This window comes from Lutjanus erythropterus, chromosome 11, assembly GCF_056507025.1.
Source record: "Lutjanus erythropterus isolate fLutEry1 chromosome 11, fLutEry1.hap2, whole genome shotgun sequence".
Taxonomy (NCBI): domain Eukaryota; kingdom Metazoa; phylum Chordata; class Actinopteri; order Lutjaniformes; family Lutjanidae; genus Lutjanus; species Lutjanus erythropterus.
In genome coordinates, this window is record NC_139327.1 from 23,394,257 (window position 1) to 23,410,274 (window position 16,018).

General features: G+C 36.7%; 1 protein-coding gene across 1 annotated transcript in view; it reads right to left on the reverse strand.

Annotated features, from left to right (window-relative positions):
* Positions 1-6,528, reverse strand: part of crebrf (creb3 regulatory factor) — a 31,907-nt gene extending 25,379 nt beyond the window's left edge. The window contains exon 1 of the mRNA XM_084729717.1: positions 6,372-6,528. The gene's annotated coding sequence lies outside the window, so the exon portion shown is untranslated. The remainder of the gene's footprint in view (positions 1-6,371) is intronic.
* Between the last annotated feature and the right edge of the window lie 9,490 nt (positions 6,529-16,018).

Consider the following 16,018-nt stretch of genomic DNA (forward strand, 5'->3'; position numbering starts at 1 on the left):
GTCAGTCCTCTGCAGCGGCTACTGGTTCGACTCCTGCCTGTGGCCCTTTGCTGCGTGTCATCCCCTCTCTCTTCACCCTCCTTTCCTGTCTACTCTATCCCATCAAATAAAGGCAAGAGAAGCCCAAAAACATAACTTTAAAAAAAGGCCAGTAATAAATAATAAATCTGATGTGTACTGCATTTTTGTTTGTGTAAAATTTATTTTTTCCTTTTAAATTAAGGTGCTTCTGCTTTCCATCTTTTATAAAACATACAAAAAAGTGGCCTGAGCATGTGCGAAAAAACTAGCATGGCAATGAATGCTATGTTAATTACATACGTAAAACTGCAAAACAAAAATAATGCAGCACTTAGTAGCTGTCCTTTTATAAATATAAATGAAAATAATTAAATAAAATAATTAACCATGTAATGTTGCCCTTTATGCTGCCATAGTCCAGCACGGTATTGAGACCTTTTCACTGCAATATTTGATATATTGTTGCTTCCCTAGTGGATATAATGAATATGTGGGTACAGGGAAATTATAGAAGAGCTAGAACAGTCTGGAAAGTTCAGAAAAGTACATCACTTAACTGTAACGCAGCCTATAAAACCAGAAAAAGACAACACTTATGACATATATCGCAATATGATCATAATAAATTATACATACAATGATACTGATAAAGTATCTAGCTTACATACTGTCCAGCACGGTGTGAAATGTGAAGTTTCATAAGCCTAAATTTGAGTTTTTTGGTAGCTTGCCAGTAAGCATTTTAGGAAATTACTTTGGGCTTTACCACACTGTCATTTACAAACACACACACACACACACACACACAGAAAAAATCAATAAAAATGCAAACCTTAATGAAGACACATGCCTGTAAACCTCATTCAGTCATCCCTACTGCTAAATCTTCAAGCACAGTCAGATCTGTGAGCTCTGCAGAGTTTAGTTGTGACTCTGCTGCGCTTAACACACAGCCCCACTATCATGCAAACAGCTCACACTCACCGCCTCACAACATTGGAAGTGATCCAAGTAGGCCAATCAGCAGAGTCTTATCTGGAATCAGTTACCTACTGAAACCAGCGAGTCCCTGATTCCTACAGAGATAACATGCAGGAGATGCCAGCCTGTTTATTAAAAAGGACATGAGAGAGAATCTCTGTAAACAATATTAAAGGTCATAAATCCACCAGCCATTTGTGTGTACAGTGCGGCAACAGAGTATGGATGCTCACTAGCAGCCAGTTGTATGTAAAGGTTAAGACTTGATTCATTTATATGGCTATTTTTGATTAGGTGATCTAAGCAGGTAGGTGACAGTAGAGCTGGTGATTCAATATTACTGACTATCTATTGGTTGTGTGTCAACTGTCAATGGAATCATATTGCGCTATATGATCAGCACATCATCATTATATTTCATCATTTTAAGAAAAAAAAATGCTTTAACGTTTGCAATTACAAAATGTGTTACTCGTGTTTGTTGAGCTTTGGCTTCTGTTAATCAGAGCAGCAAAAAACGCCTCATTGGATTGAACATCAACTTGATCATTTGATATGTTCCTTTGATTTAATGTAGGGCTGGGCAATATAGCTTAGAAATAATAACGCAATATTTTTAGGCTATGCTGTGATATACAATACATATCCTAATATAGAAATGTTTTCTAAAATAACATAATATAAATTTGTACATAGTCAAATAATGCGATGATCTTAGGGTGAGGGATTAGGACTGGGCGGTGGACAAAATCTTATGTCATGAAATTTTTGCTCAAATACCTCCATGTTCATATTGCAACAATATTGTAGCTGGGTTTCTGCAGGTTTCAAGTTAAATTTAAGACCTTTTTAAGACCACTGTGAAGACGTCCATAATGGCAAAAAAGTACATGCACAGTATGCATTAGAGTTTATAGGTTCAGTGATGGTTTCATTTTGCAGCTGTTACAGTGTAATAACTACAGTTTTTCCCCAGAAACACATTTAAAAGCAAGAGTGAAGTTAAATCCAGCTTTATAATAGTAACATTAACTTCATCGTTTCATTTTTATGACCTGTCAAAACTGAATAAAAACATTGTCAGGCCTAAAATTTGGATTTGGATTTTAGACTTTTTAAAGGACCTCCTGAAACCCGGTGTAGGGATGGCTTGGTGTTTTCACTCATTATTATCATAATGTGATTTTTAATAAATGGTCTAATCATCACTAATGACTAAGTGGGTAAAGGCAAATAAAAGAACAGCTAGAATAAAAAATTATATCACTTAACTGTAATGCAGCCTTTAAAACCAGGAAAAGACAACACTGAGACATAACAATATCCAGAAATCTACAGTAAGACAATAGCTAGTCTGATATCACAATATCAATAAAGCATTGCTATATTGCCCGGCCCTACCTTAGTCCTGACTGATAGATCATTTTCATCACGATAAACACATTGCAAAAGACTGCTTGAATTACAATAAGTAAGAAAAATCATTTTATTTACGCTTGACATACATTCACACTCAGCATGCCAACATTTGACCAGTTCACACCATGCATTCACACCATTTGACCCAGCCAGCCATCAGCTACCCTTAGATTAACCGGTGTCAATCTGGTGGAGACTGCAAACTTAGTTAGCATGATGGTTGAGGAAAGAGAAAAAATGTGGTCGACCAAGATCTTGCGGTGAAAAAGAAAAGCTCTTTCACTACTGGAATGATTCTGAATTCAAGAGAGACGGCATGTCACAAACACGGGTACTGTGTAAAAAATGCGGAACAGTTGTGGCTTTCAGAAGAAAAACAACAAAACAGCCTTCATCACCACCTGCAATACGACCATAAAGAACTACACAAACGATTCAAAATAGTCAAACCACAAATGTTGAAACATTAGGAAGTCATAAGAACTGTATAGCTAACATGCAGTCTTCAATATTTATTTATGTCAAGTCATATCATCATGGCACATTTAGTTTACTCCTATCATGCCGGCCTACTCATACCAATATATACCAATGCAATATATACCAATATCGGAAAAATATTTGTATTTATACCATGAATCTGATTTCAGTCATATCACACAGCTGTACCTGTCAGATAAGATTAATAAAAAAAAAAGACGTCGACAGATATCACAGAATGGCAGTATGGTTAGAGGTCATGGTTGGAGAGATCAACCCACTTAGTCACCATTTGCCCTACAAGTGCAAATTCTTTCTTCAGTTCACTGAGCTGCTTTTGTGTCAGAGTACTGCTCTATAAACAGTTGTTAAGACAGCAAATTCATTGCTGCCATGTGACCATTTGGGTTACAATAGGCTATACATTTAAAAAATAGTCGCTAAATAAAGTTTGATGGGTTTAATAGTATGTTGTCTTACTTGCAAGTATTCTGGCTTGATAATTACCAAAATTTTACTATATTCTACAGCCCTTGATTATCTATCCCTGTGTCTGGCATTTGAGAATCAACCATCAAGCATATGTCACAAAGGAAGGGTATATTCTTCACTTTATATGTCTAGCTCTTGACCACAGCAGCAGCTCTGTAACACAACTACACACCTACAGGACAATTACTGTCAGCCAATAGGCCCCAAAATGGGGGGAGCTAAATTTGCAGTGGGTGCGAAAATACCCAGAGGAACAAACATGAAACTAATGCTAAATAGGCCTTGTTGTTCACAGCAGATGTTTTGACTTGTCAATAACAGGTGAAACTAATACCAGTGATAATTGCTGCGGTGCAGCGCAATAATTTCTGGAGTTGAGCCATCGTTAATGTTATTAACACCACCTGTGCTTTTCCCGCAATGACAAGTCAAAATGTCCTATGAGAACAGGGTCAGTTAATTGGTTTAATCTGGGAAATATACTGAAAACAAGAATGCTTTAATGATAAAAATGCTATCAATATTTTCAAAACAACAACAAATCTAAAATTTGAAGAAGTTTATCTCGAGCCTTGTGTGTAAAACCATTTGAGACGTTTAAATTACATTTGTCATGTGAATGAAAAACATTTGCATTTCATGTTCTTATATTTCATCATGGCTTTTGGTATCCTTCAGTGCTGTGATCACTATAGAAAGATATCTGCACGTGAATGCATAATCTGGAGGCAAGAGAAAAGATTTCGGTATTGGAGGCGTTTCCGTTGTAGAAGTAGTAGTGACCAATCACGTTTGAGCTGGTTGCATGCTATAGCCCGTGCGGAGAGCAGAGGAGATGGCATGCGTTAGGGAAATGCAACCTGGGAACCCATCATCTATCGTCTAACAATGATTTAGCTTTTTATTAGCTTTTTACTTCTTTTATATATCTGTTTATAATGTTAGCCGAAATGTCATCTGGACGTAAAACTCCTATTCGAGAATTTATGGTATATTATTTTGGAGAAGATGCGTACATCAAGGTATATAATGTATATCGCGGAACAGCCTACAAATACAGATATTATTAATAAGCCATATCGGTCGATGTTACCAGTATACTTTTTTCATTTCCACGACACTTGACATTTGGGATTCTCTGCTGTAGAAACACAAGTACATGTACATAACAAATACATAATAGTATTGAAATGTTTGGAAAAAATGATTTAAAAAAATATTGAATTCAATGCATGTGATGACTTGACATATGTGTTTATGGTACATGAATGTTTTCTTTATCCCTCACTGTTACAAAGTGATAGTAATGGATGATCAGCTCTAGTAGAGACACTGCAACTGCTGATGAAAGCACAATGAGCTTTGCAGTATCCCTTTTATAAAAGGAAAACCTATACAAACAACCACAATGCCTGTAGAAAAGCACAAACACTACAGAAAGGTATGGACCAGTGGCAGCAGAAACTGAAAATATACGAGCATTACAACTCAATGATCTGAAAAAACACCACATCTGTTACATCTCAGCATCTCTTTGTGATGGATTCACTTGTTTTACAGAGGCACAGTCTGAGAACACACACATCTACATCTCAACATCATCGTCCTCATCATCTGTCATGCAGGTATAGATTACAAATAACATATTATAAACACCAATAAAGCCATAAATGTCACCAGTATCTCCACAGTCCCTCTGCACTCATCACAGATCCTCAGCAAAGCAAAACACAACCTCAATCTAACACTCTGTGCCAACACCCACGTAATCCCTCTTTCTCATTGGTCAAACTGAGCTAACGTCCCGCCTCCTCGCGTCCCTGATTGGCCGCTACGACTGCCAATCCCACGAGCTGCTTCATAATAAACAGCCCGTTTCAATCTAGGTTGAGGCATAAGATAAACAAGTTGGAGGCCTACATGCCCGTGGCCTAGATAGCTATATTTAAAAGACATTTAAAGTGAAATCTACCAGCTTCCACAAAATCTGAATACAACACATTATTATACGTCAATCTGTGACATTTACAGCATTTATAGGCAAGAAGAGACACCAAATCAAGCGCTTATCTCCCCAAGTCGGTTGTTAAGGTTAAAAATCCAAACTAATCTATCATCCAAAATAAATCGTTAGTTAAGATATCTCCTCGGTGAAAACATAAGTCTGATTCGGGTGTATTATTTAGCTTACAACACACAGAAATTTCTGGCTGTGTCGAGCTTTTTCCAGCAGCAGTGGATGTGTTTTGTGTTGGGGGGCGTGTACCTACTGAGAGCTCACTCAGGCTGCCTGCAAAAAAGTCACTGCTGGGCATTTCCACTGGCACACTTAAGGCTTTTCTCACCACAAAACACAGCCCAACACAATTTAATCACGTTCAACAAGACACAGAAATGGCAAGTTAGATAGTTGTAAGCACATTCATGGGAGGTGCAGCATGATTTGGGCAGTTTAAAAGTAGACAGCACGCCAATCTTCTTACATAAGTGCAGTTTTTAAAACCCTGACCCAAGTAAGGCACTTAAAAAGAGCCTGACTAATTAACTGTATGAGGACACAGTCATTAAAATCAGCAGGACGTTATTTTTGGACAGGTGTAGCCGCTGATTGACATTTGACAGTGACCGAAATCCATCTCAGCTCACCATGGAGCGTTAGCTAGCCACATTTCTGTACCTAAACACGTCCTGCAAGAGCTCGACAAACTGCTCTGCACACTGGGCGACACGTTAAACGCGTTACTTGCCCCAAACTGTGCTTTTTAATGCGGAACTAACGAGTCCTGCTTCCCTTTCACCCGCAGCTCACACAGTCAGTATGGCCTCCGTCCGTCCGCCCCCTTCCTCATCCCAGCTGAAGCTCCGTAACACAACAACAACCGACCGTTAGCTTCAAAGCTAATCCTCCACCGCGGCCAAACACCGCTCCGCTCTCCGTCAAAGTTCCCCCAAAACCCATCAATAACGCTGCTACTCACTTTTAGGAAGCCCATGCATACGTCTTGCTTGGTGTCGGACCTCGTGTAGTTCTCCTGGTGGAGATAATAAGGCCCGCTTTTCAATGGAGTCCACACGCTGTTACAGCTCTCTCTCTCTCGGGTTTGTTTTGTTTTTCTTCTTCCTGACGGGTTCCTGGAAAGCGCGTGACTGCCCGACCACGTGGTGCGCCGCTGGGCCAATAGGAGCGGAGCCCGAGACTGGCTGAAAACATTTCTGTAATATTTCACCATTCTCAAATACTGTAATATATTGCAATACAGACACTATAGCCTCACATATGGGAGCCCATCTTCAGCCTGTGATGAAAAAGATAATTCTTATGGGAGGCTTTCTCATTATTTTGAGAAAGTTTCTCATTATTTTGAAATACTATGTAATTATTTTGAGAAGGTTTCTCATATTTTTGAGGTACTATGTCATTATTTTGAGACACTAACTCATTATTTTGAGAACAGTTTTCATTATTTTGAGATACTCATTATTTTTAGATAAGTAAGTATATTTAGAAAGTGTCTCGTTATTTTGAGATACAGACTTTTTATTTTGATGCTAAGTTATTATTTTGAGATTCTATATCTATATTTATATTTTGATTATTATTTTAATGTGTTTTGGGAAACACATCATTTGTTACTTTCATTTTATTGCGTTTAAAGGTATCCTGTGACTTTTTTTAACCCCAGAGTAATGACAGCTTGATATTTGACACCAGCAAAGGAAGGAAGAAGAACACTGCAAGGTAGAGCAGGGTTCAGCATTAAAAAAAGCATTGCAAATGTTTTACAAGCAGGGAAATGTATTCAACACATCTGTTTATGCACAAAATGAGTTTGGTGAGCAATACTCAAATCGTATATTTGTTAATACATTTTGACCTTGACTTTACAGTAACTTTAGTTATAACATTACACTACTCAACATTTCTCTTTATATTGGTGTAAAATATTGTGTAACTGTAATTATACAAGTTTATTACACAGATTTGTTTTAAAAAAAAAAAATTCTGATTGGTCAATTACAGCATTCTCAGGTCAGTGATGATGATAACATGATGTAGGATGACTTGTATCTAAATAAACAGATAATACACATGCCCCTTGAGCTGTTAACAAGATCAGATCAACAGGCAGAGCTGTGGTTAACTAACCCAAAAAAAAAGAAAAGAAAAAGAAAAGAAAAGAAAAAAAAATCAAACCGGAATAAACATATTTCACCCACAGTGGAGCCGTGTGCACTGCTGCCTTTCAGGAAATAGATGCACGTCTGATCTTCACTTCCTTTTATCAAGTATCCATCAAATCACTGTCCTCCTCTGTCATTCTCATGCAGGTTGCAATTAACCCTTCCTGTGCCACTCTTCACATCTATGTCGAATAAAATACTCCTCTGCAGATCATGTACAGTGCTAAGCAGTTATATCATAAAATTGTATGTTTATCTATATCACTACAAACCATATCAGGAAGTGTGGAAGAGTAGGCCAGTACTACACAGGCGTATGTAAAAAATTAATCATACGAAGCCTATTGTCGCTCCAGAGGGAGCTATGTCAGGTCTTATACGGTATATTTGACTCAAGTGATGACACTTAAGTTGAGGCTGAAGACTGACAAAAATTACAAGTCTGAAGAAAGTCTGCAGATGTGAACTTAAACAAACACATTAATCTCTTATTCAATTGGCAGTTGGCCAAGTTGCATTGTGGTAACAAATGCTTCAGATATTGACCAGGAAGAAGAATGCACGGATATATATATATATATATATATATATGTAGTCCTGCATCCCTAATATATGTGATATATTTTTTTTAAATTAAGTGCACGGCACAATCTGTGCACGCCGTGCCTGTCACACATGTTCTCCAGCTACTGCCTTTGTCTCAAAAAACTTGTATAGGGTATAGTACCACAGTACTCATTCAATGACAGGTGTCAATTTCATGTTCACTCTGATTGTGAAGCTGTTATCAAATTCACACACTTAGTTTTTCTGTTTTTTGAGACAGAAAATCATATTAATCCATCTCCGATCTGTAACTCCAAAGTTGTTTCCCTAAATATATAAATCCCCCCCCAAAAAAAACACAATTAAAACTTAATCTTAAACTAACCAGTAACTCAGAATTAATTTAGTGACATAGATGACCAGGAACATACCTTCATGTGGGAGAAGTGTCCTCACTGTAACACTTTTGTGAGAACATTCAAACTTCACAAAAAAACAGCAAACATACAACAACATCAAGGGCTGCATTCGTCGGTCACGTTTCTCCATAACATGAAACATTCAGCTCCAGCAGGGCTAACTGTGAAAAGATAAGTGAACAGCACTCCATTGTCAGATTCACACAAATTGACTCACACAGTAAAAGTCTCCATTGAGCTCAGTCCAGATTCTCTGGGGGGTGGGGGGGTATGAGCAGCTGTTCCAGGCAGCATCCACCCCCTTTCACTGGAAAGAGAAACCATGACTTCATGATCCTTCATGATTATTATGAAGTGTGATTACAGAGGAAAAGGGAAACTAAAACTAATTAATTAATTGATTGATTAATGAATACATTAATTATCTGAAAAAAAAAAGTCGTGGCCTGAGTTTAAGCTTTAAAGAAAGAATGGTCACAGAGACAAGAAGGGACATCATTACACTTTCTGTTTCATTATTGCTCAGGAGAAAAACTTGTATTGTAAAAAAAAAAAAAAAAAAAAAAAAAAATAGAAGGAATTTAGGGGAATCAAGTAATCCAAAGGTTCCCAAACTGCGGGGGCGGGCCACCCTGGGGAGGACAAGGAGCCATTGCAGGGGGAGTGTGGATCACAGGGGAGAAACACAGAGCAAAACAAAACTGAATGAAGAGAATCAGGATTAATAAACAGAAGTTAAGTTTGCTGATACCGTCATGCTGAACCTCCATTTCACCAAATTCAGCTTAAATCCTTTTTTATCAGTTGCTTCCCCAATCATTGTCAATTATTGATAATAATTGTGTGTGTGTGTGTGTGTGTGTGTGTGTGTGTGTGTGTGTGTGTGTGTGTGTGTGTGATGGTCTTTTTCCTGACTTCTGTATGGGGGCATGTAATAAAAAGTTTGGGAATCACTAAACTAATCTTTTCTTATTAACTTAATTTATTTGTTCTAGAATTGATTTTCAGAAAAAATCCTAACTTGTAACCATGAGTTTTTCTAATTTGAAGTATTTTCACTGTTAAAAAAAAGTGAGAAACTCATAAAATCAAGACATCTGGCGTTGCTCAAACTCTTGTTTTGAAGCACTGAACTTTTGAAATGAACTAAGCAAGTTTTGCCAAGCTATAATCTTTTGTTGAGATAATTCACTTGTCCTCTTTAATATAATTAAAATTGATTTAATTGTTATAATAAAGACTGAAAATATTGAATTAATAATCATTATTGAGTTTCACTTTAATGAATTTACTCAATGATTTTTGAAAAAAGTTTCATCTCATCAAAAGATTATTGGTTGGGAAACATTTAAATACATTTTTAAATTAAAAATTATTTCAAAACTTAAGAATTTGAATTTGATTCAAAATTAAAAAAAAAAAAAAAGTGAAGATAGTTGCTCTGAAATTATGATTTTTTCCCCCATTTTTTTTACAGTGTAGACATAGAATAATGAGTTGTATTAATACACTGTACACTTAAAATTTAGTAACTCTGAGTTCTTTTTATGAGATAAAGAACTGACTTGTGAGAAAATGTAAAAAGAAATCTTTTTTTGTAGTGATTGTCAGTGTGACTGAACAGTTGTTGGTTCAAGTTTGCGCGCTTTCTCAAATAAAACCAAATTAATATAAATATTTATTAGATAGAAAGGTTTGTTTGTTTGAAATCATTACAACATTAAAACAACTTCTCTTTTCAAACTCAGTCAACTTAAAATCTTCAGTACTAACTATTTTAAGTTAAAACAAATAGTCAATATGCTATATATACAGATATATTTTTTACAGTGTAGTAATGTGTCTGAATGCTGCCTTGTTTTGGGCCAAAGTGTCTCAGCAGAGAACAAAATAACATCACAAGATACAAGTGAAGTTTCCGAGTAAACTACAACTTCCATCTTACAGCTGGCTGGATCCCTGTCTGTCTGTCTGTCTGTCTGTCTGTCTGTCTGTCTGTCTGTCTGTCTATCTGTCTGTCTGTCTGCAGGCTTATAGTTTTCTGCTGTGTTGATCTGACAGTGTTTGAGTACACAGATCACACACACACATCAAACGGCCTGCAGCGAGCTCTGTCAGGCTGGAAAGGATGGGTGAGGATTAGAATGAGGAGAACAGGATGAAATATGGAGTGTGTGTGTGTGTGTGTGTGTGTGTGTGTGTGTGTGTGTGTGTGTGTGTGTGTGTGTGTGTGTGTGTGTGTGTGTGCGCGCGCGCTGTGGGGAAACTGTGAGTTTCTAGTGAAATGAGTGAAATGAGACTTCTTGTGAATTCACTGCATGCCCAAAGCATCTCGTGGTTTTGACATTCAACAGTTATATTATTATCAAAACTCTTTGTTTTTTTGGTGACTTTCATGCAGGTTGCACAAGATGTTGTGTTATGTGTTCAACCATCTGGAGTCTTTTTGCTGACTTTCAGAGCCTTCACTTTTGTCTTTGTTTAGCAACCTTTTAAACTTTGCTCATCCTGTATCATCCACGTTATCCTTTTTCTTTTAACAAAGCATGAAGTTGGCAGGAACCCCAAATACAAGAAAAATTACACAAGCATCGAAAATCACAAGCAACAAATTCGCCCATGTTTGTCACATGATAATCACTCACTATATTACTAATGAACAGTTTGAGGTTAAAAAAATATTGTTTTGCTTTTTATACACATAAATATAGCTGAATAGAGCAGAAAATAAATCTATAATACAGTCTATTTACATTTAAAATGATTTCATCCCAATTTGCTTTTGTGCTTTTTTCATTGAAAACCTGAAAATATTAAAAAAAAGTTTTATACATAAATGGCATACTACTTAGGCCACACATTAGGGATTGGTGGATCAATCCCCAAAGTATACTTTAAAAAAAAAATAATAAGGCAATTGATTGTTAAAAAAAAAAAAAAAGAAAAGAACGGAAATCAACTGGAAATAACAAATTCAGCTCAATACACTCAAAGAGAAATGATCAAAAGTATTAAAACTCTTTCCTGACTATTCAATTCAATTTAGTATTCTTTACTGTTAACTTCAGTCAAATATTTAAGTTAAGTTGCCTTCGTGTTTACTGAACTGTTTAAATAGAAACAAATTCTGGGCTAACAGTATGCAAAAAATGTTTTGAGTAGCATCAGTGGGATTGATAGAAAAAAAAAAAGATCTGTCACATGTTAGATCACATCCTGTGCACATAAACACTTTTCTCAGTGCTGCAATATTTGCATCTCTGCTGCTGCTATGTGCATGGTGATCATCTCTTTTGTTCAGTTCACATAATGAACATTTGTTATTTATGATAAAAGAAACAAACAAACAAAAACAAAAAAACAAAACTAAATTTAACATGCTCACAGATGAATCAACTTTATAGGGTAATTTGGGGACATAACAACAGAACTGTACTGTAAACTAAACTGAAATCACAGACCTGTTATACCCCCATTTAGAAAACAATAAAGGATGGAAAGGAAGAAGGATATATTGTTTGTGTGTGACTGCACAGACTCATTCTGATACTATAAGTAGATAAAGTGATTTGATCTAAGAAGTAAACATCAGTCTTGGCTACTCTGACAGTCGTGTGGAACCAGCCAAAGAATGTGTGTCACAAAAACCAGAAATGTTATTTAACTTTATTTTACAGTGCAGTACTGTTGAAATGTGCCATTGATTACCTTCTAATTGAGTCTAATGCAGGGCTCGCAGTGGAAAATAATACACTTTAGTTTGCAGTCTTTGTTCTAGTGTGTCCCTAATTACCCTCTAACAAGTGTCTAATAAAGAACATGTAAAAATAACAGTGTACTGTTATGGTGTCTAATTAGGGTATAGTTCAGTTTAGTTTATTTGCCAATTATTGACCTTTCCAGATGTTTTTTGAACAAAGATAATGCAGATGTTGATTGTAGTGATGCAGGTAGATTGTTCCTAAAAGATGGTGCTCTATATTTCTGTGTATTGATTAGGGGAAAAGATGAAAATCCTTTGAGTGTCTTGTATAATATGAGTGAATGTCACACAAGTCTGGTATATGTTCACTGTAAAAATGGTAGCAGTTTGTATTTTGTGAAAAGGAGCAGATGAATTGCATCTTTCAACAGAGTTAATCATTCTCAAACTTCTTTTGCATTATCAATACTCCGTGGCAGCCCACAGAGTATTACAATAAATTTTCAATTGACTTTATAGGCTTCTTACAGACAAATTCAATATGGTATTTACATGTTAATTTTTCATCTACTATGATTCCGGGAATCTCATGTGAGCAACCTGAGTTATTTCAATATCACCTATGAATAGTTGCGTTTGTTTACTGCCTAATAAAGAACATGTTATTTCTAGTTTTTGTCTAATTTGATACAAAGTAAGGCTTGCGATGTCTTATTTGTGTAACGTAAAATAAACTGTCAACATCATACATATAGAGGGGTTGAGGCAAAAGCAGCGTAGGTGACTCATGTTGCACCAAATTGAGTCATATGTTTGAGTCTCGGGACTCTTTACACTTCTTTCCCTTCTGTTTCTCTTTTCAGCATTGTGACTGTGTTCCTGCTGCACGGAAGCTGAGAAGGACGAAACACAGGTCCCATTATTCATTATAGTAAACAGACTGAAGAGGATATGCTTTGTTGCAGGCCTCTTGATGGCCGTCCTTTCCTTGAAGGTTTTACATTCCTGATTATGAAAACAATTCTGCTCCTTTTCAAACGCATTACAGGAGAAGCCCCCTGAAAATGAAACGAAAACAAGACAATCTCTCTGCGGTAAAAGCAGAAAATTGTCTCGAATCTCAGCAAATGTGGGTCCGTGGTTTGTTTAACTTTATTCTGAGTTTGTGCTCTAGAGGATTTTTGACAATTTTCTTGAGATAGCCATTTCTTCAGTTTCAGGGCATAAACATTAAAAATTAAATAATTCTGTGTGCAAATGTCATTATGTCAATGGTAAATTTGTCTGCCAGGCAGATTTAGGATCTCATAATTGTAGACAAATGAAAACATGCATCATAATGACAAAGCTACTGCATGTTGCCAGTTTAACTATTTTAAATTGATTTATAAATCTGTAAACCAAGATTTTTAAATTATCCATTGGTACAATTGTGGCAGGATTTTATGGCCAGTCAACCACCAACGCTCAACGTCCTGTTTGTGACAAATTGCTTCATTACTTTCCTTTTTCTTCCCACCCCAGTAAAAGTAAATTAAACTTCAATGACTGAACCCCAGCAGAATGAAATCAAGCAAGAAAACAGAGCTCTGTTCTGTGTTCAGAGGTAGTTTTTCAACAAGCACATTTTCTTCTGTGAAATTATTTATAGACAGGAAATAAAGCCTGAATGCCTGTGGAGATTCAGACGCTGACAGGTGGACTTACAGAAAACTTTTCAAAACAAAATGTCATGGCGAACCATCCAATCCTTTTATTCTATCAACAGTCAGAATAATGCGTATCATGCATTATAAACAACAGCATTACTTTGTTGATCAGGCAGATGAAATATGTTGATTCATGCTACATTACATTTGTAGAGTGAGAGACAGCTGTTAGATTTGAACAGTCACGTGGAATCAGTTGTTCGGCAAAATAATTTTTAAATCAAGGTCCACCTACTCGCTTTTGTTCAACATTTAGCATTTAATCTGTCAACAGATCCGTCTCCAACGTAAACTGAGAAAACTCTAATGATGAAGACGGTGGGATGCAGCTGGAAGTTAGTCAGCTTGTGAGTGGACCTTGAATTGACCCATCCTGTCCCACCCGTCACCCTGTTCTCCAGTAACAGTGGAGCAAGCTTGGTGCCTGGCAGAACCTTGGTCAACATTCTCCCTTCCTGTTTCCTGTACCGTTGGTCGAGGACCTGTGAAAGTGACATATATAGTCACATTTTAAGTTAGCTAATGTTCACAAAATGCTAACCAACTAGCTAACAAATGTATATTAATCGTCAGCTAGTTAGTTAAATCTTACAGCTAATGATAGTAAAATGCTAGCTAACTAGCTAGCTAATCTACATTAACTGTCAGCTAGCTAGTTAAATCTCATAGCCAATGATAGCTAACTAGCAATCAACTGATCATCAGCTAGCTAATTAAATCTTATAACTGATGATAGCAAAATCCTAGCTGACAAGCTGGCCAATTTAGATTAACTGTCAGCTAGCTAGTTAAATCTTATAGCTAATGATGGCAAATTGCTAGCTAAATAGCTAATCTCAAGAATCTATCTATCTATCTATCTATTTATCCACACACACACACACACACACACACACACACACACACAAGGTTCTGCAGGGTACCAAGGTTGCTCAACTGTTATTGGAGCACTGAGCAAAAAAAGGGGTGGGACTTAGGAGGAAGACTGCTTTGTCAACTCATGAGACAGTTCCTTAATCCTCACTGTGTGTATTTGTTTTACAACATCTCATAAAGGCTGATTTGCTACAAATATTTGACTGCTCTACATACAGAAGCTGCTGCTGAAAACCTTAAATTTAAAAAAAGTCAGCTGTTCAGAACCAAAGATAAGCGGCCTTCATTAAGCCTCCATAATTTCTGATGCAATCATGGTGTTTCAGATCAGATTTAAGGACTGTGGTTTTTTCCATCACATGACACAATCACATTATACATCAACTGCAGCCCTTTGGAGCCAAAAGGTTTTCAGTTGACAATTAGTTAAAGTTTTTTTTCTGAATCAGGGCTCCACTTAAGTCAATATCTGCTGTTATAAATTAATAATAATTAAAAGAAGGCATTTCTCTCATGAGAATAATAAACACTCAGTGCTTTCTTATCATCACACCATCTTTTTTAGCACTTGCCATTTCTGTACATGAGTGTCCAACTCCAAATCTTCATGTGTTTTTCCAAGATTACACTTCTTATTTATTAAAAATGCAGGATCTCAACAAGGCTTTTGTGTCATCACCACCAGCAGCAGCAGCTCAGTGGATCTGTCCAATGCTTTTATTTGGTCCAGTGTGAAAGCTTGCTGGCTCCATTCCCTGAAAAAAATTCTTTCCGCTGGATTATGCAACAAAAGCAGCAGGAAGGGGAGATAATGAAACAGTCTGATGAAAGGGGCAATAGAGCATAGCACCAGTGGCCACTACCATGAGTCACTGAATAATGATTTTAATTTACAGATGAGAACCCTGTGGTACAGTTTATGCCAACAGCGAGTCCATTAACAGTCCTTAAATGTATAGACAGTAACACCAGTGCTGCAGTTGTTTTTGATTATGTGACAGAGAGCTGGTTTATGTCTAAAAGCAGACTTATTGTACTGATCTGTCTCATATCTCACAGCTGTTACAGCAGCCATTTAAAAGTGTCTCATTTATGAGCTCACTACTGATTCTCAAGTGTTTTCTTGACTTAAAAACAGGATCGTATATTTACACAGAGCCTTACCAATGACCTCAGTCTGATGATCATTC